Raw genomic sequence first — 9,333 nt, 5'->3', positions numbered from 1 at the left:
TGAGGGCCTGGGCCGCTCCGCTTACATGTAATCAGGACACACGGGTGGCAGATGAGACGCCGCCACTACAAAGCGCCTCTGAAGCTCGGGAGTCGAACAGCCGCGCTCGTCACGGCATCAGAAAACCGATGGGGGGGGATGAGACGGGGGGGGGGGGGAGAGAGAGATAGGCGCAGAAAGCGAGAAAGAAGGCGAGGATGTAAAGAAGAGGAGAGGGTGAGCAGATGTTTAACCGAGGATGGGAGAAAGTAGAAATAGTGGCGGCGGCGGCGGGGGGGGGGGAGGGGGCAAAGGATTCAGCAGGAAAAACCGGTCGGCGAAACGGAGAGGCGATCGCACCAATCAAAGAGCTGCAATATAGTCAACCAATCAAAGAGCTGCAATATAGTCAACCAATCAAAGAGCTGCAATATAGTCAACCGATCAAAGAGTTGCAATATAGTCAACCGATCAAAGAGCTGCAATATAGTCAACCAATCAGAGAGCTGCAATATAGTCAACCGATCAGAGAGCTGCAATATAGTCAACCAATCAGAGAGCTGCAATATAGTCAACCGATCAAAGAGCTGCAATATAGTCAACCAATCAAAGAGCTGCAATATAGTCAACCAATCAAAGAGCTGCAATATAGTCAACCGATCAAAGAGTTGCAATATAGTCAACCGATCAAAGAGCTGCAATATAGTCAACCGATCAGAGAGCTGCAATATAGTCAACCAATCAAAGAGCTGCAATATAGTCAACCAATCAAAGAGCTGCAATATAGTCAACCGATCAAAGAGCTGCAATTTAGTCAACCAATCAAAGAGCTGCAATATAGTCAACCAATCAAAGAGCTACAATATAGTCAACCGATCAAAGAGCTGCAATTTAGTCAACCAATCAGAGAGCTGCAATATAGTCAACCAATCAAAGAGCTGCAATATAGTCAACCGATCAAAGAGCTGCAATTTAGTCAACCAATCAGAGAGCTGCAATTTAGTCAACCAATCAGAGAGCTGCAATATAGTCAACCAATCAACCGATGGGGGGGAGATGAGACGGGGGGGGGGGGAGAGATAGGCGCTGAAAGCGAGAAAGAAGGCGAGGATGTAAAGAAGAGGAGAGGGTGAGCAGATGTTTAACCGAGGATGGGAGAAAGTAGTAATAGTGGCGGGGGGGGGGGGGTCAGCATCGGCGTTTCGGGGGAGGGGGGAGGGAGGGGGCAAAGGATTCAGCAGAAAAAAACGGTCGGCGAAACGGAGAGGCGATCACACGGATAGCGATACTAAAGTCAAGTCGAGTCAAGTAGGGGTTTTTATTTGCCCCCAGAGGGGCAACTGCTGTGCAGCAGCGGCGGCAGCATCAGCTAAAGGATGACATCATCAGAGGGAGTTGGATAATGTGCATCTCTACTAGTACGTGACGGGGCCTCGCTTTGGTGACTAACTCGTTTTATTGAGTCAAGATAAGGTACGAACCAGAGACAAAATCGCCACGATTGGGTGACCCCAACAGGGTCAGCACACACGACCCCTAGAGCCTGGCTTTCTAATTATTCATATATATATATAGCAGGATAAGTGGTTCAGACAATAGATGGAGATATATATACACATATATACACACACACACACACACAGGCTAGACAGCCATTTGTGCGTTGAAATATGCATGAGGGGCATCCATGAACACAGAATAAAGTCTCCATCCTGACCGGCAGTACTCAGACTTGGCCAACTCACTGACAACGTGTTTTATTTTGGAAAGAGCCGCACTGCAAAAAATATGCCTCCTCACCCAGGCTTCGCGGGGTCATAGGTCGCTCTTCTTGGGAAATGGGATTATTCGGGTTCCCGCTGGAAACTGTGAATCACGCTCTGGTGGAATGCAGCAACTATCACACAGAGCGAGGCCTCACGCGAGCGGAGCTGTCAGACACGGGAGATGCAGCTCGTCCGCTGAAATCAATACCCGGCGGGAGGTTGCGAAACAACAGCGACTGTTGTTCATTTCACCATCGCGCCGGACTCTACATGAGGATTCAGCTGGTTCAGCGGAGCTGTACAAAAAGACCTGTGGGGGAAGCAACACGCCTTTGCCGCGGCTAGTCAGCCGCAAATTGAGAAGAAGAAGAACAAGAGGAGGAAGAAGATGATGATCACTGCTGCGTCTCAGACAATAGCTACAGAAAAAAAACATTTAGAAAATGCAAAATTGGAGAAAAGAGCTGCAATATAGTAAACCAATCAGAGAGCTGCAATATAGTCAACCAATCAAAGAGCTGCAATATAGTCAATCAATCAAAGAGCTGCAATATAGTCAACCAATCAAAGAGCTGCAATATAGTCAACCGATCAAAGAGCTGCAATATAGTCAACCAATCAAAGAGCAGGAATATAGTCAACCAATCAGAGAGCTGCAATATAGTCAATCAATCAAAGAGCTGCAATATAGTCAACCAATCAAAGAGCTGCAATATAGTCAATCAATCAAAGAGCAGCAATATAGTCAACCGATCAAAGAGCTGCAATATAGTCAACCAATCAAAGAGCAGGAATATAGTCAACCAATCAAAGAGCTGCAATATAGTCAATCAATCAAAGAGCTGCAATTTAGTCAACCAATCAGAGAGCTGCAATATAGTCAACCAATCAAAGAGCTGCAATATAGTCAACCGATCAAAGAGCTGCAATATAGTCAACCAATCAAAGAGCAGGAATATAGTCAACCAATCAAAGAGCTGCAACATAGTCAACCAATCAGAGAGCTGCAACATAGTCAATCAATCAAAGAGCTGCAATTTAGTCAACCAATCAGAGAGCTGCAATTTAGTCAACCAATCAGAGAGCTGCAGTATAGTCAATCAACCAAAGAGCTGCAATATAGTCAACCGATCAAAGAGCTGCAATACAGTCAAACAATCAGAGCTGCAATATAGTCAACCAATCAGAGAGCTGCAATATAGTCAATCGATCAAAGAGCTGCAATATAGTCAACCAATCAGACAGCTGCAATATAGTCAATCAATCAAAGAGCTGCATGAGACCCCCCCACACACACACACACAAACACACACAGCCCTTTGCCATGATTACTGACGCTGAGTGCAACGGACTAGTCCAAGAAAATGAACACAAGTACGCAGGCTGCAGCACAGATAGATAGATAGATAGATAGATAGATAGATAGATAGATAGATAGATAGATAGATAGATAGATAGATAGATAGATAGATAGATAGATAGATAGATAGATAGATAGATAGATAGATAGATAGATAGACGGATGAATAGATGGATGGATGGATGGATGGATGGATGGATGGATAGATAGATGGATAGACGGATGGATGGATGGATGGATGGATAGATAGACAGATGGATAGACAGATGGATGGATAGATGGATGGATAGATAGACGGATGGGAGGATAGTTTTATGTAATATCTAGGTCTAACATCACGCTATCATACGAAGCCTTTTAGCCGGCTGTACTCGGGTGTAAGCCGCGTTGTTCGGGTGTGTGCGTCCGCGCGTGAGTCAGAGACCCAAGGTGGCGCGTGGCAGATCCAGAAAAGCACGAGTCGGGCGGCGTGGAAAGATCCTCGGGAGCGCGTTAATGTGCAAACCATGTCCGTGCTCGTGTTTGTGGATGTTTTTGGTGCGTGTCTCTCGATCGAGGAGCGGTTCTTGTTTTTTGGGGGTTTTTACGAGCGCGGGTTGAATCGATTAAAGAGGAAAATGGAAAACACTTTTGATAATTACGAGATGCGGCGGCCGCGCCGGACCAGATGTCTCCCGGTACTGAAGTCTTGTATCGAGCGGTCGCTTTGTGTTGGGAAATACTGGGGGGGAGGGGGGGTGGGCTAAGGTTGAGCACCGACCCAATATTACCACGCCATAACCAGAGACAAAAATAACAAACAATTTAATGCCAGCTGTTGGCGCACAATTACGCAAGGCAACGAGCGCGCACTGACGCGCGAGGACGCATTAGTCTGCGGTTAATTAGCCCCAAATGGGATTCAAATGTAACACGCTGACGTGTTGCCGTGGGCGCTTTTGGACGCGTGTAAATATCAGCGGCTCTGTTGTGACGTCAGAACCCGCGTGGCAGGCTTGGCTGGCCGGGCTTCACGTTACCGCCGACGCCGATCAGAGACCGGTTGTACACGCCCGCGCACGGCACGCTCTCCACAAAAAAAAAAAAAAAAAACAGGAAAAAAAACCTGCCACGTGGGAGGCCAAACATCTTCCGCTGTCAGCTTGCCCACAAAACGACACTATTGCTCCACTCTGTGCGTGGCCCGGTAAGCGCTTGGCAGGGGATGAGAGACAGCGAGTCGGTGGCTCGGTTGGGTGTTATGTCCCTCAGCGCCGTTATTAAGCCGTCATACCGGTGGAGGCGCAACAAGAACCTCAACCCCATCTGTAGGTGTCAGTCAGCGAGGGTTCGTCTTCCCGTGCAAAGCCGACGAATGTCGTTAACTTGCGCGTTGCACAATTGCCCCGCCTGGTAAAACGGGTTAGCCCCGCGTTACCAGGCGGCACACGCCTCCTCTGTGCAGTAACCCCTCAAAACAGTGTTTCTCAACCCAGTCCTCAAGGAACCCCCCCCCCCCATCCTGCAGATTTTCATTGTAACCCTGCATAGGTAGCCCTGCTTGTACTTACTCGACCAGTCATCTCGCAGCACTTAATTATGCAAGGTGTGCGACGTCTGACAAAGGTCATTGCTGATTGGTTGAATAACTACGAACAGGTACCTACTCAGGGTTGCAAAGAAAATATGCAGGATAGGGGGGGGGTCCTCGAGGACTGGGTTGAGAAACACCGCCTTAAAATCCTGTTCCAAGATGGCGGCTCCCTGTTCAGGGTCGTGTTTTCTTTGTTATTTACATTGTAGCGAATTGGGGGGGGGGGGGCAACGCAAGCGCAGGAAGTGCCGCGGCCGGGAAGCGAACCCGCAGCGCCCGCACCGCAGGAGACATCGCTGACCGCTCGGCTAAAGAGTCAGACCCGCCAGGTCGGCGGCCAGCGTGTCCACTTATCCGTGCACGTTACAATGTGTCAGTTTTAAGTTTATTGACACGTGTGGGTCACGCACTCTTCTACAACCGTCAGGTAGATCATTGTTTTGTGTGTGTGCTCCGGCTCTCTTTTAACTTGTTTCTAGCTTGGGTCTTAATGCGTGTATATATTGTGTTTGTGTCTGTCTCGCACCGCTTTGGTGAAGCCACGGCCCCGCGTTTCATTGTTGACACGTGGCCCCGCACGTTGTTTTTAATGACAATAAAAACTGAACCGAATTGAAAATCCGATGCTGCTCGCAAGGCGTGCGCGTCACACACCTCCGCTAAATATACGACGACACAAACAGGGGCCTCGGCAAACGATGGCCGGCTGTCGACTGCCACGCTCGAGTCCGTCTCGTGCGTGTGCGTGCGTGTGTAGTCAGAGAAGCGGTCCACCCGCATTCCTGCACCGACGCGCCGTCGTTCGCTGCTGCCACACGGCCGGCCGACGCGCGGCACGCTCCCGCACAACGCTGGAATCCGAGCCCTTAAAAAAACAAAAACTCATTTCCTGTTTAGCTTGTTAAAGCCCTGGCACACCACCAGGCTTGGGGAGGGAGGGAGGGAGTGTGATTTAAGGAGCAAAATGAAGAAGAAGAAGAAGAAGAGCGAAACTCTTCGCCGTCTCGCGGATGACCCGTCAATCACCCAACAGGCCGCCAACTTGTATGGATGACAGCTTTTGTGTGTGTGTGTGTTTTCTCCTCCGTTTACAGCGGAAGCAGCTCTGGCCCCGCCCCGCGGAGAGGAGGCGTGAGAGCAGAGGAGAGGGCAACTCTACTGGGTGAGTAGAAGCGCCGGCTCTCTTCCGCAGCCCTCACTGGGACAGAAAGGCCGGTGCGAGGACCAGCGACGTTACAACAAAACAAACTGGCCGTTGCGAACCAACACAATTTAGGGCACGTTGTGTGTGTGTGTGTGTGTGTGTGTGTGTGTGTTTGGACTCGCCCGAGGCGGAGAAAGGCCTCGCTGGATGTTTGCATTGAAAAAGTCCAAACCGCACACAGTTGGCTGTCCTCGTTGTGTGAACCACAACACGCCGCTGCCTCGGTCTGTTCTCCCCCCACATCTGTAGGGCCTCTTAATAAGACGAGAGCAACAAGAGCTGCTCTATCGCCACACACGCACACTCGCCCACAAGCGCACACAAACGTGGCAGCGGATTATCATGAGCGGGGGGGGGGCGGGGGGGGGGCTGTGTGAGGTCGCAGAGGAAGAACGGAGGATAAACCCGGCGGGAATGAGAGAGCGCTCGGTACCCGCCGTTTCACCTGTGTGTGTGTCTGTGTGTGTGTGTGTGTGTGTGTGCTGGTTCATACTGTAAGGGCTGATAAGAAGCCTGGTGAGAACTGCCCCTCTGAAGCTCCATGGTGCAGACAATGCCCCCGAGCTGCCACCACGGGCCTGTGCGGCCTAGCTGTCGGTTTGACGAGAGGTTTTAGCGGCGTTTGAAAAAACACAAATAGATACCAAAACTGACCCGTGCACGCAAACGTGAATCCATGCAAACACACACATGCACGCACACACACACACACACACACACAACTATATATACCCAGACACACACACATATATATGTATATATGTGTGTGTATGTGTATATATATATATACATATATATACATGCACACACACACACACACACATATATATATGTGTGTGTGTGTGTATATATACACATGCTTGCTAAGATGGGAATGTGTGTCTGGTGTGTGTCGCTGCTCACTGTAAATGAGTCCTCTGCAGCTCTGTAAGCAAGGCTTTAATATCAACACGCATTCACTCGGTTAATCCTTTACTTAAACATCAATTCTTCAACGCTCACAGACGCGGCCTCAAAATATAACACACACGCTGACATCCTGTGTGTGTGTCTGTGTGTGTGTGTAGGTTTGTTTAACCTGCTTTTCTGCCAGGCTACTTTCCAGTGCTACATCCCTGCCATGCCTAGTCACCTTGTTTTTAACACACAAGATCTTACGGAGGCATTTCCACATGCATGCATGTAACGCACACGCACACACACAGACACACACACAGACACACACACACCTCCCTGGGATCAGGCTGTGCTGTCTGGCTGGGTGGCTGGCCGTGTCGGTGTGCGCCTGGTCCTCGGTGCCGATGTCTATCTGCGTCGAAAGTCGTGAGAGGCTTGTATATTCGCGCTGTGGGCGACACAAAACGTGTGCGACCGCGTGCACACGGAGTCGGTCATTAACGCCACCACCTCCAGCTCAAAGCAAACACGGTCGAGCAAACAAGAGCCGCTCGACTGTGTTCACAATGACGCACACTTCGCCATTGTCGTGCGGAACGCACGCGCTCGGGAGACACGGGGCGGCTACAACCGGCGAGCGCTGCTGCGCGCGGGCGTGAGGACGCACGCGGGCGTGAGGACGCCCTACCTGAATTGTGTGTCGCCTCAGGAATCCGCCCTGTTTAATGAGTTGTACAGACCGCGTGTTGATCAGCGCAAACGTAGAAATCCTCCCAAACACACACACGACTATTCACTCCTTCGACGACGCGCAAAGCGTGGCGTCCGGGTGGCGCGGCGGTCTACTCCGTTGCCTGCCAACACGGGGGGGGGGTCGCTGGTTCGAATCCCCGTGTTGCTTCCGGCTTGGTCGGACGTCCCTACAGACACACACACGAAGACCAACATGCGTGTGTGAATGCCGAAGGTGTGCGTGTGTGTCCGTGTGTGTGTGTCCACGTGACGGCCTCCCAAGGCGGACGCCGTCTCAAGTACAAAGCGGACCATTGTGCTTAAACACACCAAACCATGGAGGGGTTTGTACACACATCGATTCTTGTGGACTTTTGAGAAACGTTAACCCGAAAACCCCGTGGGGGGGACGGGGGGGGGGACTGGTTTCCTGGTATCCTGCACAAAACTGGCTCATTGTGTGTGTGTGTGTGTGTTGTGTGTGTGCGTGCACTCTGCCGCCACAGGAAGGAAGAGGGAGGCTGCAGAGGGCGGGCGCTTTTCTTTTCCGCTGATATTTCCTTCCTCCCACTTGCGTCTGTCCCGTTGTGTTTGTGAGGGATGCTGCGGGGCCGCGCACCTGCTGTCATCGAACTTACGGCGTTGAGGTTTCCGGACGTCTTCCCGCCTCTCGGCGACCCAGGTCGTTTCAAGTTGCCAGGCCCCAAAGTAACTTAAATCACGGCGTTCGCCGAAACCCCGGTTAACGGACTGTCGCTGGTCCACGGGACGCCGTATCGCATCATTGGGATGCTGAGCTGCACTATGTGTCCCCCCCCCCCGCACCCCCCCCCGCACCCCGCTTTTCTCCCCAATTGTGTCCGGTCAATCACCCCGCTCTTCCGAGCCGTCCCGGTCGCTGCTCCGCCCCCTCTGCCGATCCGGGGGGGAGGGCTGCAGACTACCACATGCCTCCTCCCATACGTGTGGAGTCGCCAGCCGCTTCTTTTCACCCGACAGTGAGGAGTTTCGCCAGGGGGACGGTAGCGCGTGACCGACCAGAGGAGGCGCTAGTGCAGCGACCAGGACACATCCGGCTTCCCGCCTGCAGGGACGCCCGACCGAGCCGGAGGTAACGCGGGGATTCGAACCAGCGATCCCCGTGTTGACAGGCAATGGAATAGACCCCTACGCTACTGGGACGCCCCCCCCCCCGCCATGTGTCGTTTTTAACACCTGGTCTCGTCCTCTTGGGAAGTGCATCACCCCAATAAGCACATTCTGTTTTCCTTGACACGGTGAAAGGCAACGCTGCGCCCCTCCGGGGGACCGCACAATGGGACAAAAACAAATTTGGGGGGTCCCCCCCCCCTTCAAATCAGTTTTATCATTAGAGTTGCTCAGCTCCGTTCTTCCAAGACGTTGCATCACGGGAGCAACCCTACGACTAAAAAGGCAAGAGCCCAAAAGTCACGGCTGTGGCGGCGACCTCGGGGCACTGGAGGCCACGGAGAACAGGCGTGCCGGCGCCGGAGGCGGCTGAACCGCACCGCCTGCCAACGCCTGGCTGGTGACCAACGCAGCCAGTGGCTGCACAATGCATTCCTCTGACGGGCTAATCAGCGTGGCTGAGCCGCGTGGCATATTGATGTGGGGTTTCTCTCCCCCCCCCCTCCCCCCTCAGAAAACACGAACAGACCCGCGGGGCAGTACGACTTGAAAAATCCCAAACAGGAACTGCACCGAAGGAAGGGGGAAGGAAAGTCTGGGTGGATTAAAAAAGAGGGTAAATTTCACGCTTTTGAGACGTAACGCTACATAGCAGACTCGGCTAATTAGCCGT

At 51.9% G+C, this 9,333-nt stretch overlaps 1 protein-coding gene across 1 annotated transcript in view; it reads left to right on the top strand.

The window, feature by feature from the left end:
- Positions 1-9,333, top strand: part of vasnb (vasorin b) — a 36,423-nt gene that overhangs the window by 7,872 nt on the left and 19,218 nt on the right. Inside the window, exon 2 of the mRNA XM_056288779.1 lies at positions 5,773-5,840. The gene's annotated coding sequence lies outside the window, so the exon portion shown is untranslated. The remainder of the gene's footprint in view (positions 1-5,772; positions 5,841-9,333) is intronic.

This window comes from Lampris incognitus, chromosome 10 (assembly GCF_029633865.1).
Source record: "Lampris incognitus isolate fLamInc1 chromosome 10, fLamInc1.hap2, whole genome shotgun sequence".
Taxonomy (NCBI): domain Eukaryota; kingdom Metazoa; phylum Chordata; class Actinopteri; order Lampriformes; family Lampridae; genus Lampris; species Lampris incognitus.
The sequence above is the reverse complement of the archived record's forward strand: the minus strand, read 5'-3'. Positions and strand labels throughout refer to the sequence as shown.